Consider the following 21172-nt stretch of genomic DNA (forward strand, 5'->3'; position numbering starts at 1 on the left):
ACTCAAATCAACAATTTGGAACAAAAGGAAGAAAATAAACATCCAACTGGAACATAATGAAGAAACAATAATTAAAAAAAAATGAGATACTTAAGAACCTCTGGGACAATTTTAAATGCTCCAACATCCGAATCATAGGGGTGCCAGAAGGAGAAGAGCAAGAGCAAGAATTTGAAAACTTATCTGAAAAAATAATGAAGGAAAACTTCCCCAATATGGCCAAGGAAATAGACATCCAGGAAGTCCAGGAAGCCCAAAGAGTACTAAAGAAATTGGACCTAAGGAGGAGCACACCAAAAAACAACATAATTAAGTTATCCGAAATTAAAGATAAGGAAAGAATCTCAAAAACAGCAAGAGAAAAAGAGAGAGTTCTCATAAAACTATCAGCTGATTTTTCAAAAGAAAACTTACAGGCAAGAAGGGGCTGCAAAGAAGTATTCAAAATCATGAAAGGCAAAGATGTATATCCAAGATTACTTTATCTGGCAAAGCTATCATGTAGAATATAAGGGCAGATAAAGAGCTTCTCAGGTAAAGTAAAGTTAAAGGAGTTCATGATCACCAAGCCCTTGTTATATGAAATGTTAAAGCAACTTATCAAAGAAACAGAAGAAGATAAAAAACTATGGACAGTAAAATGACACCAAACTCACAACTATCAACAACTGAACCTAAGAAACATAACAAAAACTAAGCAAATAACCAGAACAGGAAGAGAATCACAGAAATGGAGATCACCTAGAGGGTTATCGGTGGGGAAGGGGAAGGAGAGAATGGGGGGAAAAGGTACAGAGAATAAGAAGCATAATTGGTAGGTGTAAAATAGGCAGCAGAGGTTAAGAATAGTGTAGGAAATGGAGAAGCCAAAAAACCTATATGTACAACCCATGGATATGAGCTAAGGGGGCAGGGGAGTGCTGGAGGGTGGGGAGGTGCAGGGAGGAAGAGGATAAAGAGGAGGAAAAAATGGTACAACTGTAATAGCATAAACAATAAAATATACTTAAAAAAAAAACTAAAGAAGAAGAAAAAAGCATCCAAACTTGAAGAATAGCTTTGTTTAGTTCATAACGTCATGCAAACACAGCCTGCTTAGATTTGAATCCCACTTCTTCCAGTCATTACTAGGCTGTCTTGGGCCACTTAACTTCTCCATCTCTCAGTTTCCTCATGTAAAAAGAGAATAATCATCATACTGACCTGTATTAGTTGGCTTGGGCTGCCATACAAAATAGGACAGACTGGGTGGCTTAACCAACAGAAATTCATTTTCTCATAGAGCTGAAGACTAGAAGATCAAGATCAGGGTGCCAACATGGTCAGGTTCTGATGAGACCTTTCTTTCTGGCTTGCAGATAGCCACCTTTTTGTTGTGTGCTTACATGACTTTCCCTCAGTGTGTATGTGTGGGGAGAAAAAGAGCTCTCTTGGGTCTCATTTTCTAAAGTCACTAATTCCATCATAAGGGCCCCACCTACATGACCTCCTCTAAACCTAGTTATCTCCTAAAGCCCATACCTCCAAATGCTATCATGTTGTGGGTTAGGGTTTCAAAACATCAATCTGAAGGGCGAGACACAATTTGGTCCTTAGCCTGACCTTATAGGGTTGTGATAAAAATTATGTCCATTAATCGGTGTAAAACACTTTAAATGGCATCTAACACTTGCTGAGTTCTCAATAAACATTTGCTATTTTTATTTTTGGAGCCAACTGAATAAAGAGCACAGCAATTTAGTTTACAAAAAAGATTGTTTAATAATACTGTTTATAGAAAAATTCTAAAACCCAAATTCAGTGCTTGTTAAGTTCTACATGTTTTATATAAGGACATTCTCAAATATATCTACATAACAGAATAAGCAATGAGTCTTTTTGGTCCCCTGACTTTTCACAATCCTTCTTTGAGGAGTCCAGCTGATGCACCTCTAGGAAGTTTTTCCCCTCTCTGGACTCTGGAACATTCTGTACCTCCTCCACCTTTGTTTTGTTTTCCGGGTTGATGACATGGGCAGAGAAGGAGAAACAGTGAAAGTAGTATCTCTAACCTCAACTTCTTAACCATGCAAAGCCAGGGTTATTGAGACCAGCTCTGTTTTAAACAAAAACTATGGTCAGAGAATCTTCTATTTGAAATGGTTACCTAGAGGTCAACTAGTTTACTTGCATCCAACATAATGGTATTCTCTGAAACAATCCTGTTTTCATACTTAAGTTATGGGACCTTCACTATAATACAGGGCAGTTCCTTTTGTTTTTGAACAATTCCACAGATGAAAAAATTCATCTTTGAATTTAAACCTTCTTTCCTATAATGTCTACCCACTGGTCTTAGTTATAGCTTTTGTATTGTAATGTTGGACACATAGTAGGTCTCTAAAAAGTATAGCTGAACTGAACTGGTTCTTGAGATGCTCTTCTAGACTTACAATTTTCCCATCTTCTCTTATTTTTCCAGTGGCGCTGTCCTATGAAATCTTCCTTTTTTTTCTTCCTTACTTTCATGTCTGTCCCCCTTTGCTCCACCCCATCTGTTCCCAGCTCCATATTCAGGACCCCAGAGGGAGAAGAAAGAGGAAGTGAGAGTAGGGGCATTGAGTAGCTAATCAAAAAGAGTTAGTGGTGATACCAATTCTCTTCCTCCTGACCCTCCTGTGAGAAAAAGAGGCTCACATCAAGTTCAGATTCCAAAGGGTCTATGTCTTCCAGGGCATTTAAACATATACCATCACAAATTATATATTCCTGCTCTTTAACCCCAGCTGACTACCATTACAATGTTTACAAAAACCCACATTAGCAAACTACTTACTGTCCACATTAATGCTATAATTTACGGAGTAGGCTGCCTGGAGATGATATGATATGCAGTACATAGCCAATACTTATTATTCTAGTTGCTATATTTGAAAATAGGCTTCTCTCTAGAATTTACCACATGTAGGCCACTGACATTACTGTCTACGTGAGAGGTATTTGTCTGGGACAGTCCAGTTGGCTGGCGGTGTTCTCCTAAATGCATTAAGCAGGAAAGCTCTGAAATAATTTGACTTTGGTCCCAACTTCTTCCTGACCCAATGCAAAAGTAGATATAGTCAGATTGGACAGTTGTGTTCTGTACAAAAATGGAAGGAATTCTAAGTTTTATATCCGTAGAGGTTCTCTGTTCACTCAAATGCCTGAGCATCATATCCTAATTACCAAGTCCTGTCAAGCCTACCTCTTACTTCCAGTCCAGATGGAGGCATAGGTAAATGCAGCTCAACTCCTTGTACAACCACAGCAAAATTACAGCTAAAATATAGAGCAACCATCACTCAGAACCATCAGAAAATCAAGCTGTATGGAAGTCCGACAACTAAGGGATTAAAGAAACCACATTTATCTAGACAGTAAGGAGCAATGGAGGGGTGGAGGCATGGAGACATGGGATTGGCTGGTCCAAAACCCACATGTGGTGGAAATAAAATGGAGGGATATCTTGGGAATGAGGGATCCAAGCCCCACACCAGACCAGGGTTCTCATGCCACGAAGATAAGTCCCCATAACTTCTGGCTATAAAAACAAGTGGGGGTTTGGTTAGTGGAAGAAACTGCAGGATTCTCAGGTGTCTTCTCTTGGCGGGCCCTGCACATGGACTTACTCAGACTTACTCCCTCTGGGATCCAGCACTAGGGCAGCACCTTAAAGGGCACCAGTGGCATAGAGGGAGGAACTTATGTATTTGGTGTCAAAGTGAGAGCTTGGGGACAGCATCCTCCCAGGCAGAACTGCAGACAGCTGTTCCTTTGTACCTTTGCTGAGCCCTCACTCACACAGAGCCACAGAGTGGCAGCACCATATCTGAACCTCCATCAACCTGGCTCACATGGTAAGTACCTCCCTGATAATTACTTCAGGGTCTGCACCATCCAATGTATGGACCCACCCAAGCAACCCTCCCATCCTGGTAACAGTGGCTTTTTCATAGGAATAGGCTTCAGACCTTCCTAAATCCACTCAAACAAGCAACAGTTGAGCCCGGCCCACATACCTCTCAGTGAGTGGCCCCAGGCCCAGCACTAGCAGCAGCAATCTGTAGGTCATTATAGCTTATGCCAAAGGATCCCAGACAGAAAACAAGTGGAGGCTGACCTTGGCCTGCACCGTCTGGAAAACCCCAGAGCCTGCGCACCCAGAGGACAGTTACCAACCATGTCAGGGCAGTAACCCAACCATCTCCACAAGCCATGGAGGGAGGCAGTTGCTGGCCAGGGGTCACAGCTAGTTCTATCAGCTACCTGCACTGGGTAAATCCCTCCCATTGATCTCCTGACAGTATCAAGGCTCACCTACAAGAGGAGGGTATACTCAGCCCACATAGAGGGAGAACCTTAAGTACACAGGTTGAGAATAGGGGAGGCTGTGCCATAGGAACCTACAGGACACCTACTACATTAGGTCACACCACCAAGACACAAAGTCAAAACAGCTCAACCTAATACATAGAAACAAACATGGGAAGGCTGCCAAAATGAGGAGACAAAGAAATATGGCCTAAATGAAAGAACAGAACAAAACTCCAGAAAAAGAACTAAAAATAAAGATAAGCAATCTATCAGATACAGAGTTCAAAACACTTGTTATAAGGATGCTCAAGGAGTTCAGTGGCACTTCAAAAGCATAAAGAAGATCAGGCAGAAATAAAGGATATACTAACTAAAATAAAAAACAATTTACAGGGAATCAACAGCAGAGTGGATGAAGCCAAGAATCAAATCAATGATTTGAACATAAGGGAGAATAAAAGCATTCAATCAGTTCAGTAAGAAGAAAAAAGAATACACAAAGTTGAGTATAGTGTAAGGAGCCTGTGGGACAACTTGAAATATTCCAACATTCACATCATAAGGGTGTCAGAAGGACAAGAGAAAAAACAAGGACGGGCTTTTAAGACGGGGGTTTTAAGAGCAAGTACAGGAAATGGAGTTGCCAAAGAACTTATATGCATGACCATGGACATGAACATAGGAGAAGAGATCACCACAGGGAGTGGGGGTTGCTGGGTGGAGGGAGGCAAAGGGATAAAAACTGGGACAACTGTTATAGCATAATCAATTTTTTTTAAAGCTTACCTCTTAAGTATTTCTCTAGTTGCATTGTTTCTCACCTTGGACCATGACAGTAACTTCCTTACTTTATTCTCACCCATCCTCTTCACTGCTACCAGGGTGGACTTTCAATTCACAACTCCTGCTCAAACTCATTAAAACTTACCCACTTTTTTAGTAGTGAGCTCCAAAGTACTGGGAATGTTTACTATATTTTTTCAAAAAGCTGGAAAGTGGCCATAAGAGCCTTTTGGTCCACACAGAGATTCACTGATTATATTGTTCAAAGTGTTTGAGTGGTGCTTCTCCACAATAATAAATTATGTGTTTTAATTTTTTGATAAGCATTCAAACTTTGCCTATCTTTTCCATGGATAAATTGTTATCAGAAATATGCCATTTAGCAAATAATGGAAGTGGCAGGAGTAGGAAGTACTCTCTGACCTTCCCTTAAAGGTCTTGAAACCCTCATGTGATAAGGACCCTCCTTACCTGGAAGAAGGAGCATCCTTATCTCTGAAGACAGAGAAAAATAAAGTACTCCTACAAATTAATAAGGAAAAAGAGATAACTCAAATGATCAAGGATATTTAAATAGCCAATACATATATTAAGTTTTCAGCCTCAACCTCATTAGTCTTTAGGGAAATGCAATTTAAGCTAAAATGAGGTTTCCCAAAGAAGATGAAGTAGATGTGTTTTTCCCTATTCCACCATAGTGTTGAATTCCCCAGGTTCTCATACTGCCTTGTATATTCCAGACGGGGCGCTGGAGAAGGCAGCAACCCAGGACTGCAAACAAGAGCTAGAAAAAACTAGCAAACAAACAGAAATTCTCCAAAGCCTACATTAGTTAGCCAAGGACCAGGAAATGAGCAGAAATGAGCAGTCTAGCAAAACAAAAATTTAGACAGTAACAGTTTTGCTCCAGCCAAATACCACCACAATAACCTGCAGCCCCATCACCACCATCTGCAATAAAGGCCAAGTGGGGAGGCAGGGTTTTCATCCTCACCAGGTGGTTAACTGGTAACCATGGTATCAGTGGAGACTATGTGGGAAGACTGGATTTCTTCTCTACCAGGTGGCAGTAATGAGGTGCTGTATCCCTTCCCGATGGGATAACAGAGCACCCTAGTAGGGGCTCTGAGCTGCTGTTCCCACCCAGTAGCAACAAGGAATTCCTAACCTGCCCCTACCACCTGGAGGCCCATGTGAAGCACCTTGACACTACTCCATCCTGAAAGTAGCAAGGCCCCCCCTCAATTATCAGAGCAGGGTCAGAGGAGGCTTTCTGAAACACAAGATTTAGACAGAACCAGAGTCGTATAACATCCCAAATGTCCAGGTTTTAGCAGAAAATCACTTGTCCTACCCAAAACCAGGAAGATCTCACACCAAATGAGAAAAAAGACAATCAAAAGACACTAATGCCTAGAACAAACAACAGAAAGCTACAGAGCAACACCTCCAAAAACACTAAGATAAATCAAAACAATTCAAAAAAATATTCAAGTAATGGAAAGGCTGGAGCAAGAAAAAAGAGAAATAAAAACCAGAGACAAAAAAAGGCACTAAACAAAACAAAACAAAAAACCAAACAACAACAAAAAAGATGTGGCCCAATATATCAAAAAGATTAGAAAGCTGGATCTACAAATGTTTCTCCTTGGCTAATTCTTCTTTAAAGGAATAGCATTTTGTGAAGAATGATCACTCTTAGATGCTAGGGCCAAAGCAATTTATGACATGTTAAAATTTTATATACAGTTGGGTAAAGCAATTGTGATTTCATTCAAAACTGTCTTTTTCTCAGTTGGGTATTGAGTGTTAACATGGTAAAATAAAATCAAAAGAAAATAATAAAGAAAAATTGAAGCAGAATGGATATTTTTAATAATCAAGGAAGTTAGGTTGAGTTAGACTTCTGTTAGCTATGGTAGATTAATAGAATTGATTGACATCCCAACTAACTTAGTTTTGTAGACTACATCTTTGCAACTAAGAAATAAAATATCAATCCTATAATATCTCTCCCCCCCATACACACACACACACACACACATGCACGCACGCATGCACATGCACACACACACTGGAATGAATGGCTAAAATGAAGAAGCCTGATGATATCAAGTGATGAAGAGCTCTTATGGAGTTGTAAATTCACTTTCACACTTTGGAAAACTATTTAGCAGTATATCCTAAAACTAAACTAATCACACCCTGTATTCTAACCATTTTGCACCTAAGTATATATACCTTTGCCTGAAAGGACATATACAAAAATATTTGTAGAAATATTATCAATAATAGTCAAATACCAGAAGTAACCTAAATGACCACTAATATTAGAATGGGTAAGTTAGTTATTGTATTCACATAATGGATATTATATAGCAATAAAACAATGAACTACAGCTCTACCCAACAACATGGATGAACGTCATGAACATCAAGCAGAGTATCAGAAGCCTGATACAAAAAAATGCATACTGTATAATTTTACTTGTTTATAGTGCAAATCAGGCAGAAACTAATGAAGGGTATTAGGAGTTGGGATACTGGTTACCTATGGGAAAGAGGCAGAGGGTAAGAACGGGGAGAGGCAAAAAGAGGTACAATCTTATCTCTTTCTAAGTGGTGATTACATGGGTGTATTTACCATGTAATAACACAAGCTGTACACTTCTGATTTGTGAACTTTCCTGCCTGTATGTTTTACTTCAATGAAAATTTTTATAAAAATGGTAAAAATAAATACACTTTATCACTCATAATACAAATGTTATACTTTAGCGATGAGTGAAAAATTAACTGCATTTTGCAAACACTTGTGACATGGAGAAAGGATTCTGAAAATAAAAGTTTGTAAAATTTTTCATTGTTAATGCATCTTTGCTATTCAAAATGATTTGCATGTGAGCTCTCTACGCACTAATAATCATGGGGACACAGTTTTTATCCTGTTCAAAAATCTTTCAAATAAGAAGTTTCAGTGGATTTTGAACTATTGTTAATAATGCCAAAGTGAATGCTTTAGGTTTAATATTTTGTAATATAGTGATTTTAGCATGTTTTAGTTCATTAAGGCTGCTATAACAGAATACTATAAACTGGGTGGCTTATTAACACCTGAAATTTATTCCTCACAGTTCTGGAGGATAGTAAGTCCCAGATCAAGGTGCTGGCAGATTCAGTTTCTGGTTCATAGACAGCTAACTGTGTCCTTGTTCCCTGCATTCTTAAATGATGAAAAGGGCAGGGTAGCTCTCTTTGGGCCCCACCTCATGCCCTAATCACCTCCCAAAGAACCTAATTCCAAATACTATCACATCTGGGATTAGGCTTTAACATATGAATTCCTGGGAACAACTATTAGTCTATAGCAATTGATTATTAATTTAGTAATGAATTTTGGGGGACACAAACATGTAGTCTAAAGCAAGTGATTATTAACGTAATAAAATAATAAAAGTAATGAGTACTAGTACATGCTGATCACTTTTTATGTGCCAAATACTTTTTTCTAAGTATTTTTCCATAGCACCTCATTTAATTCTCACAATACTCCTATGAGATAGTCACTATTATTATTATTTCTATTTTATAGATAGTTTGCCCAAGTCACATAGCTACTAATTGGTAGACCTGATAGAGCATAAATAAACACACAACTACGGAGAGTGCCTAAAGGTTATTTATTGATAGAAAAAATTTGAAGACAAATTTCAGAGTTTAAGATTCAAACTCTGCTGTATGTCATGAGCTGGTCCCTTTAAAACTTGTTCAGCCTCACCCTTCACCAGTCTCACCCTCCAACCCGAGGCTCCTTGCGGTTCCCAGAAATCATTTCACTCCTGGGTACCTAGGTCTCATTCAATGATGTTATTTGTCGAAGGCCCTCCCTCTCTTACTCTACCTGATGAGTTCTTATTTATCCTGCACATTTATTTCACTTTGTGCTCTACCTCCTCTGAGAAGCTTTCCCTGGAATTCCAGGCCATGAAGATCTCCTACCTGCTTGACAGATAAATTTTTTGGTAAATTATTTTGTGCTTTTAAGTCTATAAAACAGTAGAAAAAAATGTTAGATGTTATACGAAAGGCATAATGTCAGCTATTATGTAAATGGCAATTCTGTGGGGGTAGGTGTCTGTGGAGCTAGATTGCCTGGTTTGAATCCTGAATCTTCCACTTACAAGGTTATGTGCTTGGACAAGCTAGCTTAAGTGCTCAGTGCTTCAGTTTCCTCATTTGTGAGTTGGGTATAAAACCATCATGTACCTCATAGAGTTGCTGTGAGCATTAAATGACTGAAAACAGAGTACCCAGAAAATAGTGAATGTGCAATAAAGGATGACTATTTTTATGATGATGTACTGAGTATGGTTACTTAGCCCTCAGCATCTATTCCTACTTCTTTCTATGGAATTTCCTTACTATAGAGCCTGCAATGCTAAAACCACATTTTTCTAGACTCCCTTCTAGGTACAGTTCACTGTTCGATGGCTTTCTTCAGGATTTGGGAGATTTTAGTATAGAAGAGGCAACCTTTCTCCTGTCAACAGGTCATCCAGAATTGAGTATTGAGAGGCAGTTCTGAGGTGGTAGAGGATATAGCAACTACGTTCTATTCCTTTGTCCCTTTTCTCTAGATTGCAAAGTATGTTTATATGTTCTTGACTTATCAATTACTCAGTGATACTACAAACATGTAATTCCCTGCATTAAATCTCCTTCTTAAACTACATACGATGGTTTCTAATTCTCTATGAACTTTGATTGATCACACAGAGACCTGTGGACCCACACATGAGCACAGGGCTGGAAAACATCAAGCCTGGTGCTTCATACGGAACTCAACTTGTTAAGTGTCACTTTTTGGCAAATATGTGGACTTATTTCCTGTGTTGAATATGGGAATCATGACCATCCTCTGCTATGCAGAAATGACCATCTCACATACAGACACAACCCTGAGGTGTTCTCACATAACAGAAAGTGATTTTCCAGTGTGTTCTAGATCCACTGCCACTTTAATTTGATCACTGAGAATACTGACAAAGAAAGCTCCACGAGGATGTTTATGATTCACTGCCTCTGTGAGTCTGAATACCTGTTTGGCACCAGGCTTCGGTATAAACAAGGGTTTCAGGACATTTTTTATCCCACCTACACAAGAGCTAAAACTATGTTAAATTAGCTGCCCAGGCTTGCTCTGTAGCCATCACATTTCCTTCCAAAGTAAAATGACTAATTTCCAGAACCTTTTATATTGAGGGGAAAAACAATGCACTTCCTGTGCTTAGAATTTTAATCCAGGCTCCATGCCAGTTGTCTTTTTAGGGTGCTATGATATACACACTTGTCATTAGCATTAGCAAAAAAACCGGAAGTACTAATCTCAGTTTCCAAACTCTGGATATTGGCACTCAAGTCTGCTTCCCATGCATCTGGATCAATTCATCTACCAACACTGAAGATTTTTCTTTCAGGATTTAACCCACAAATTTATTCTCAATGCTTGTGAGGCAAACTGTAGAACAAAAACCTAACCAGATGCTATCATGACAAATTTTACTGGTTGTGTTCTTTACATAGCAAGAAGCAACCCAATTTTAGTGGGGAGGGAGGAGGGAAGATGTGCTTTATCTCTGAACCAAATTTACAAACTTGCATTGGATTTAGCTTTCTCCTGTTCAACTCTAATCCTTCCTTTTCTGCCCTTGATTCCCAAACCTTCCTCCTGATTCTTTTTAAGATCCTACTGGCTCCACCATTCCCTCACTTTATCTTTAACCTTTCCCTCCGTCCTAGATCCTTCCCCTCAAAGATTAAATGTGTTCAAGCTTTTTCTTTCTTAAAAGTTTCTAACACTATATCCCCTTTAGTTAATACCTACATCTTTCAAAGCAACTTCTTACAACTTTATTATATAATTTTAAGCCAACTTAAGGCTGCTGAACAATTCTTTCTGTTTCTTATTTAAAAATTGATCTTTACAGACATACAGAGCTTTCTATATGCTAGACATTGTTTTAAGTATTAACCCATTTATGTAATTCTTACAATAGCCTTACAATGTAGGTATTGCTGTTATCCCCACTTGACTAGGGAGACCTCTCTGAGGCAGAGAGAGGTTAATAATTCTCCCAAGGTCACACAGTTAGTAAGAGGTGCAGCTGGGATTTCAATCCAGCAAGCTGGCTCTATGGAATGTTGCCTCCCTTTGGATAGTCTCTATTCTGTTAAACTTTGAAACATGTTATACTAACTTAGAATATGTAGTCTATCCTTGATATGTATTCACCAGGGTACTACTGCCTTTGGCTTTTTCTTTCTACTTGATATGTGTTATTCCTGTACAACATTATAGATTATTACAGTTTTAACTATCCTGATTATTTCTAGATCTCTAACTGCAAATTAGAGCATTATCCTGTTTTAATGATATATATAGTCAACTGGATATAGTCACCTGCAAGTCTCAAAGGTGCTTCAGGTTCAACCTAAATTAAATTACGAGATAAGCTATCCCACTCCCTACTCCATCCCCACTCCAATAAACCTACCTTTTTTTTTTACTCTACTGTCTCTCTTATTTAATGGCCCTACTTCCCCCTTAAGATGCTCACTGTTGAGTGGGGGAGAGAGACAAGCAAACCAGTTGTTACCATGAGTACATGGATATACCCAAAAGTCCAAGGAGGGCAGATGGACATAGGACTCTGCCTGAGATAGAAGGGTCAGGGATGGCTTCACTAAAAAGGCAATATTAAACTATCTCAAAACAATGACTGCTTGTATCTTTCTCCTTGTCTTTTTCATATAGTTGAAGTATATCTTTTATGTGCCCTTTTTATATTGGCATTAGAAAATGTACCATAATTTCTTCATTGTTGCTCCAAAATGTAATTTCTCCAACTTCGTTCTCTCTCTATCCCCGCCCCCCCCAAATAAGAAGCAATTGTTTAGGTATTTTTTTTCCCATTTGAAATGAAATAAATGAAAGAAAATGTTTCCTATACCCTCTGACAAGATCCGATTCATTTATCTTTAAAACACTTTTCTAACACTCTAAGCATTTATAGTAAAAATACTGTACAGATTTTGGTCACTCATGTAAGTTTTGACTGACTCTGTGACAGCTCATGTATGAAGTTCATTACCGGTCATGGCCCCACCTACAGCTTTTATGGCATTGATCATTGCAAGAGATAGCTCCTTCTAGACATGTACAGCCAGCTATCACCTTGAAATTCTTGCCACATAACACTGATGAGAGGTGGCAGGGATGATCAGCATGGACGGAAGGTCATAGAATAAAGTCATAGCTGCCAGAATGTTGCCTTTCTTCTTGGAGGTGTTTGTCATGATAGTATCCCTTTCAGGAATAACTTTGTTGCAAGAACAAATATTCAAATTACTTAAGCTAAAGAGGGAGTTACATTGTCAGGATACAAGTGTCATCACAGAACCCAAAGGAAAGACTATGGAACCTGACCTTGAAAGGGTCTAGAAACAGGGAGTTATCATTTCACCACTTCCCTCTCTCCCCTTATCTTCAGTCTTCTCTTGTGTCTCATTCTTCTTCCCTCTGAAGCCCACTTTCTCCCGCACAGGCCACTTGCAGCAGCTCCAGCTCCAGCTCTAGTCCCTGTCCCAGCACTATGTCATCTCTGAGTTTGAGCACCAACATGGAGAGAGGAACACCTCTGAGAACCAATCTCAAATCCTGGACTGCAGTCTGATAAATTCACTTTGGCTCATATCTGGCTGTGCACAGAAAGGTAGGACAGTTGCATATATGTGTATTAGGGACCTATATGGAGGAAATTGGCAGATACCTTTTAATTGTCTACTACAGGTATGTTTTGTAAATGCTGAAGTTTTATTCTAAAGAAAGAAAGGCCATAAAGCCTGATCTCATGAGATGAAGTAAGTAAAGCATTTCTTTGCTTCCTAGTAAGAATTGTGTTGCTACTAATCACAAAGAACGTCCCACTTATAGCCACCTGTGCTATTGAATGAACACTATTCTTTAGGACCAGGTTTCATTGAATTAACTAGACCGAAATTCCCTTTCACTCTCAGGGAAGGAGAGGTCTGGTTTGTGCTAAGGGAAAATCAAGGACAGAGACCAAAAGGGGTCACCAGAAAAAACTCTCAAGCTTGTCTTTGCTCTAGTTTTTAAGTTAAAGCATCAAGAGGAACCTCCTAGATTTTAATATGACCCAGCCTGCTGCCCTTAGATTTAACACTAACATTCATTTAGAAATAAAGAATATGACTCTACCTAGTGTTCTCTATCTTCCTATGGGCAGTCCCTTTGGTAGTCTAGTCTGTATTCTATTACTGAGGCTCCTGACCACATATAACACCATTAACAAATATGAGTAGTATTTCCCTAAAATTCCTAATACAGTGATATCAAATACAGCTAAAGAATGGGGTCCTCTGGTTAATCAAATAATCCAACTAATGAGAAATATTATATATAGAACAGGTCTTTTTGAATAAATGATTGTAGACTCCAGTGACTTCTAAACTCTGCTCTGAGGTGCCATAGAAGCAATCGAGACAGGCTGTTTTCCTTGCTGTTTCCTACATTCATCTCTTCTTTCATCTGTTCTATACATAGTACTTTCATTTAATCTTCTTCATTATTTTTATATATTTAAAGTCTATTTTGCAGCTTTACCTAATGGAATTAGATGCCAAATGAAATAATGAAGGCCCCATTCTTCTGCTCTACCCTCCACCCACAAAAGATACCTTTATCTTAAATATGGAGCTTATGTAGCTAAAAATGCTGGGTTTATGTGAGATTTAGTGGAGTCTTCCCTCTTGCCTCTTGGCCACCAACATGCCATATAGACTGATGAGGACCCAGAAACTTGGGGGCCACATGAGCCATGGCCATGGCCACTTCAGCAAGCACAGGGAGCACCCAGGAGGCTGAGGTAATGCTGGTGGCTTGTGTCATCACAGGATCAACTTTGAGAAACATCACTCAGGTTACTTTGGGAAAGTTGGTATGAGGCATCACCACTTCAAGAGGAACCAGAGCTTTGCCCCACTGTCAACTTGGTAAACTGTGGCCTTGGTCAGTGAGCAGACACAGGTAAATGCTGCCAAAAACAAGCCTGGAGCCGCTCTCATCATTGATGTGGTGCGATCAGGCTACTACAAAGTTCTGGGGAAGGACAAAATGGCCTGTAATTATGAAGGACAAAGTCTTCAGTGGGAGACCTGAGGAGAAGACTAAGAGTGTTGCTTGTGCCTGTGTGCTGATAGCTCGAATCCATCAAATTTTTACAAGTGCTTTTGTTGAAAAAAAAAAAAGCTGGGTTTATAACTGGGATAATTTATTCCAAATTATCCAAATAACTATCTTAATACTCTGTCCTAGTAGACTGTCTTAGGAAAATATTAGTAGCAAAAAACATTTATTAAAATCAATGGTGATTTACTTTTCATGGGGGAGGGTAGAGTTTTTAACATTAATTTTTAAATGAGTTTCTACTATGATATAATTACTGATATATACATACTCATTGGAAGTCAGTGGAGTTTCTAATTTATTTACATTAAATGTCAAGTATATTCTGAGAGGATTGGCATTACAAATAATTAATTTGACTTCAATCTTGCCTAATTGTGTTTAATTTATTGTGTTGAAATCTGTGTTCAGGACACCCATTATGGTGAAGCAGTGCATCTGCTAATTAAGGTGGGTGGAGTGCATGTGAAACATTCATCATTTACATCGGGGAGGTAGAAGGCTCTTGTTCTCACTGATTCTAAATAAAATGAGGGACTATTGAACTTGATCACTTCACATTTTGCTCTTTGGCATCTGCCTTGCTGGCTTCTGACTTAATGATTAGAGAATGGTGGTTTGGTTGGAGGGGCACCCATGGTTAACGGTCTCACTTGTGAGTGCTCAAACGTGCCAAATAAGAGATACGGGCATTTCAGTGAACACCAGATAACAAGAGAAAAGATTCTCAGGAAAATAATTCGCTGTGTGAAAAACAAGTAATGAGAAAGCAAAGGGAGTGATGTGAAATAGCTATAGAGACAATGTTGACAAACCTAAGGCTCAGGATAAAAACTATAGAATTAACATCAATGAAAATTTAATTTATAATTACTTACTATTCTAATTGCAATAATAGTTTTCAATAAAAATGGGAAAGAAGGTTAATTTTTTTCCCAGAAAAATGTAATATTACTTAAGGTAAATACTGGAATATATTCCTACCTGCTAAATACCAAGATAGTTTAAATGTCAGAACCATTTGTTTATGAAAAAATTTAAATCAATGTTGCCTATGATTAACATTTGAAAGGTAAATTGGTGTTGCAAATTAACTCCTTTTACCTTTTTTCAAAGATTATGTACATGAAGCAATATTTTATTTAATAATAGATTGCCAAAATAAATAAATGCAATACATTTAACTAAAAAAGAAGACAAGTTAATTTTTTACCATTTAATTTTTTTTACATATCAAACATAAATTATGCTTCAAGTAACTGTAGAACTGTTTTAAACTACTCAAAATAGACTCCAATCTGATGCTGAGAATATATGATGTTTGTCAGAGCTCAAGTCAGTCTCGTAGATGATTTCTATAAGCAAAGAGCAAATACCAGGTGTGACTATGGTATGACAACTGTGTTTGCAACTTAATATTCTCACATATATAAATATATATACACACATACAAAGAACGCATTTAATATAACAGACTGTACACATCTAGAAAGTATATTCAGAATTATAAACAATGGGTGAATGCAAGGATAGTCTACTACTTTTCCAGACTCAAGAAATACTGTTTTGATTTCTTTAGTCCCCCAAATTCAATGGTTATTGATTAGACAGATTAATGGACTTGCATTTCTATTGGCAAGGAGTCTGAGCCATTGTAATAAATATGTAAGTGGACCTGAAATGGTAACACACAAAACCCAGCAGTCAGTTCTTAGACCATTTTAATACAGCTCTGCCTCTGAGGAAGGAGAAAGAGGACAATGAGCCATCGGGAGTGACTACAGAAGAGAAGCCTTCAGTTAAGGACGGGGAGTAGAGGAGAGCCTCCTCTGAAGGCATGCCAAAGGGTCCTCTTCTGACTGAAGTCAGGATTATCTGTCTAAGCACTTGCTCCCACAGTCTCAGCAGGGGGAAATTTCTGCTGTAGATAGCACCAGCAGAAATTTCAGCAGAACTAGAGGAGAAACGGACATAATTGCTCAGTTCCGTAGATTGCACTGTCTATGGGACAGCATGTAGAAACCCAAACGGGCTGACATGGCGTTGTAGTGCAGCTCAGCCTACATAGCCTTCAAATTTATACATGAAGACGGAGAATTCTTTATAGTGTGTGTGTTCAGGAAACAGACCAGCACAGAGGCAGAAGAAAAGCAGGGAAATATCGGATAGGCAGCCCTGGACCAGAACCAAGGCCAAGATGACCGATTCCCTCAGCTACAAATGGCAGTTGTGTCAGCAATCAGCAGGAAGAGGGCTACAGTTCTAGGTGAGCCATATACTTTGTGTTTTGAGAGAGAGTGGACCCTTGGTGTTCCTCAGCCACCCATCCTCAGATCATCCAAGATCCCCAAATTACCAGATAACATATTAGCCTATAGTAGCTGTCCTGCCCACCTGTCCCACAATAGGAACTTTACTTTCTGGCAAAGAGCAATTATTTTCCCAATCTCTTTCTGTTCTCTTTCTTGCATTTCTTTTTAAAGCCATGGTTATTATTATTTTTCTCACAGAAAAGCATGGAGTTACTAAGCAATTAATTATGAGAACAAGGTTTTCCTAAAAAGTAGGTTTGGGTAGTCAGTAGATGTTCTTATTAGGTAAGAGTTTATTCTTACTAATCCCTTTAATAAAATTACACATTACAAACCAGAAAAAACATTGTAAAAAAGTTGCAAGCTATGGACCTTCAGAGTCACACTCAAAATATCAAGGTTCTACAGTATATATTTTTGCTTCAGTAAAAGATTAATTAAACTATGTGTTATTCATTCTTCAGCATGTTTAGTTCTTTTCAATGAATCCATTGATTAACTATATAAACTAGACCCAAAAGTATCATTATGAAGAAGTACCATCAACTTAGAGTTAGCTGAGAAAACCCACACTTTGCATCCCAGAGTTAAACCCAGAAAGCATGACGTGCTTCAGAACCACACCTCGCTGGGGCCTGATACTGCTTGCGTGGATCACGTGTTTCTTTCTCAAGTGTGAACTTACTACGTTTTTAGGTAAAGAGAGCAAAGAACTATTCACTCAATGTGGTTACATAATTGCAAAGTACATAATATTGTCAAATGCATTTATTTTTATGCATTTTTGAAAGACTGAGATATGTTGCCCACTTTTATAGTTTCTATGCTAAAAGAAAGAAAGAAAGAAAACAACAATAAAACATATGAAGCCCTGGCAGGTGTGGCTCAGTGGACTGAGTTCTAGCCTGCGAACCAAAGGGTCGCCAGTGTAATTCCTAGTCGGGGCACATGCCTGGGTTGCGGCCCAGGTCCCCAGTAGGGGGCGTGCAAGAGGAAACCACACATTGATGTTTCTCGCCCTTTCTTTCTCCCTCCCTTCCCTTCTTTATAAAAATAAATAAATTTTAAAAAATTAAAAAAAAACATATAGAGAGACACTATAGTAGTTTCAAGTCCAGGGTCTGAAACTAGACTTCCTGGTTTGAGTCTTAGATATCTGTTGCAAGCTGTGAGCTGGAGCAAGTAGCTTTACATCTTCTTGTCTCAGATTCCTCCTTTGTAAAGGAGACAATCTCACGGTGTTCTTGTGAGGATTAAACAAGCTAATATATGCAAGTACTAGAATGGTGTCTGACACCATAGAAAGCATCCCATAAATGTAATCCAAAATAATTCTGAAGCAACATATAAACAAATAGAAAATTTTTTCTATATTTATAACCGAATACTAGGAACCATCATATAGAGCCAGCATTCTTAGGGAAACTTAGAGTTTATTCTTAACTATAAAATATAATATTTGTATGATAAAACAATTATCTTTAGTCTTTCAGCTTTGTTCAGCAAATGATTACTGAGCATACAATGTGTGTCAGGCTATGTGAGGCATTATTAGATATACAAGGTAGGGCAAAAGTAGTTTTACAGTTGTTCATATGGAAAATAACACAATAATTAACAAGTAACTATATAAGAATAAACTGTGTTTCACGTACTCACAACTGTCAACCTACCTTTGCCACACTAACATGGAAATATAAATCATAGATTCTATATTAAATGTATCTATAAAGTGCATGAGTGGCAAATGTGTTTATGATGATGATAGTTATCATTATCTCTCCCATTCACTGAGTGCCTATTTTGTGCTTGGTTAACTGCCAGGAGATTCTGTCTGCATTATCTTACTCACATAACTTACATTTCAGATGCTTACATGAACACCATTTTCATCCAGAGAAAACTGAAGTCTGATATAGACAGAGGAGTCAAGAACATACAATGGGGTAAAGGTGGTTTATTCAATAAATGATATTGGGAAAATTAGACAGATATGTGCAAAAAATTAAAACTAGACCATTTTTTACACCATATACAAAAATAAACTCAAAATGGATTAAAGACTTAAATATAAGAGTTGATACCATAGAAAGCCTAGAAGAAAACATAGGTAGTGAAATCTTGGATGTTTTTCTTACTGATTTTTTTTTCCTGATTTTGGGCAAAGGAAACAAAAGAAAAAATAAACAAATGGGACTACATCAAACTATAAAGTTTTTGCACAATAAAGGAAACCATTAACAAAAAGACAATCCACCGAATGGGAGAACATATTCACCAATGATACAGCTGGTTAGGGGTTAATATCTAAAATTTATAAAGAACTCGTACACCTCAACATCAAAAAACCAAACAATCCAGTTAAAAAATTGGCAAAGGACCTAAATAGACACTTCCTCAAAGAAGATATACAGATGGCCAACAGACATATGAAAAAAATACTCAATGTCACTAATCATCAGAAAAATGCAAATTAAAGCCACAATGAGATATCGTTTTACACCTGCCAGAATGGCATCATCAATAAATCAACAAATGACAAGTGCTGGTGAGGATGTGGAGAAAAGGAAACCCTTGTACACTGTTGGTGAGAATGTAGATTGAGGCAGCCACTGTGGAAAGCACTATGGAGTTTCCTCAAAAAATTAAAAATGGAACTGCCTTATGACCCAGTGATTCTACTTTTGGGAATATATCTTAAGAATCCTAAAAGAGTAATTTGAAAGAATATATGCACCCTTATATTCATTCCAGTGTTCTTTACAATAGCCCAGCTATGGAGGCAACCCAAGTGCCCATCAATAGATGAGTGGCTAAAAAGCAGTGGTATATATATATGCAATGGAATATTACTTGGCCACTAAAAAGAAAAAACTCCTTGCCATTTGTAAAAGCATGGATAGACCTCGAGGGTATTATGCTAAGTGAAATAAGTCAGTGAGACAAAAGACAAATACCCCATGATTTCACTTATATGTGGAATCTAAAGCACAATATAAATGAACAAACAAAACAGAAACTGACTCATAGATATGACAACAGACTGATGGTTGCCAAAGGGGAGGAGGGTTAGGGGACTGGGTGAAAAGGTGAAGGGATTGAGAAGTACAGATTAGTAGTTACCAAATAGTCATGGGGATATACAGTATAGCATAGGAAATAGTTAATAATATTGTAATAACTATGTTTGGTTTCACTTGGGTACTGGAAATATCAGAGGAAGTGCTTTGTAAAATATGTGATTGTCTAACCACTTTACTATATACCTGAAACTAATATATAATAATACTGAATGTAAACTGTAATTAAAAAGCATTTTAAATAATAAATAATGATTTTTAAAAAGACAAAAATAAATTTTCCCAAGGTCTGCACTGTAAGTGGCAGAGCTGAAATTCAAACCTGGTTGGTCTGGTTCTGGAATGGGGTTGCTTCACTTTCTGATATTTTCTTGGCTCTTCCTGACTAAATTCCAATAAATTTACATATTTCAAACAATTGGGATAGAATATACACTGCATTCTTCATGTTCTGAAACTTTTTAGAGCTAGAAAGTCATCACTTAACAAATGTCTACTTTATGGCCTAAAGTGGCCCTAAAAGTGTTATAGAGGTGAGCTAGGGACTCAGAGTAGGATCCAAGGTGGCGACTAACGGCGTAATTGTAGAGACAACCCACTGTCTGAAATGGAGGCTGAGATGAGTAGGTACAGCATTTCAGACACTGGGGACAAAGATGCAGACACCTTAAATAATTTGAGGGTATTAGAACCAGGATTCTACTCTTCATGTTGATCTCAGAGTTGTTCAAGGGAGGTTGTTTCACAAAAGGTTTGCAGGGCTTCTAGAAGAGTTTCTCTGACCACACACACTCACATAACACTCTCACATAATTTTTCATAGAATTTAGTTTAGGCAATAGCTGTATGGAGGTTACCATACAGACATCTAAGTTCAAATTTTTTCCTGCTTATAAACTTCTCTTTTTGTTGGGGGTGGGGGGAGACACACTTTGAAGCTCTTAGTAAAAATTCTGTAACCAACTAGTCTCTTTGTTTTCCATCAACTCTCCCTACCCTTGCCACACTAAATCTAAATCTGCTATTTTTGTTGGTTCATATCTGACTCATTTCCTTTAGGATCTAGTCCAGCCTTCTTAGTCTATCATTGAATGCTGTTCACTTTCAGACCTCATACTCCTTTCCACATTAAGATTCTGATCACCAATTCCAATACATGGGTTTTTCTTTTTTCTCCATGCCACCAAGTGATTCTCAGACATCAGCTGGGTGGTTTTACAATTCGACTCGTTTCTGACCCTGTCTACCCAGAAACAGCATCAGATTCTACAGGTTAAGGGTTCAGCTCCAGAAGACTGCCCTCCATTTCTGATGCCAATCACAAGTTCAGGTTGTTTCTTGTGCCTCTGACCAACTGGCTATAGATCAGATATTCCCATAACCATCTCCTTGGATATGAT

At 38.1% G+C, this 21172-nt stretch overlaps 1 protein-coding gene and 1 pseudogene across 7 annotated transcripts in view; one reads left to right on the plus strand and one right to left on the minus strand.

The window, feature by feature from the left end:
* Positions 1-21172, minus strand: part of DLG2 (discs large MAGUK scaffold protein 2) — an 839012-nt gene that overhangs the window by 243180 nt on the left and 574660 nt on the right. The gene's annotated exons all lie outside the window — the stretch shown is intronic.
* LOC129072665 (60S ribosomal protein L27a-like) lies at positions 13964-16196 on the plus strand (annotated as a pseudogene).

This window comes from Pteronotus mesoamericanus, unplaced genomic scaffold (assembly GCF_021234165.1).
Source record: "Pteronotus mesoamericanus isolate MK-2021 breed Mesoamerican mustached bat unplaced genomic scaffold, CSHL_Meso_final contig_33, whole genome shotgun sequence".
Lineage (NCBI taxonomy): Eukaryota > Metazoa > Chordata > Mammalia > Chiroptera > Mormoopidae > Pteronotus > Pteronotus mesoamericanus.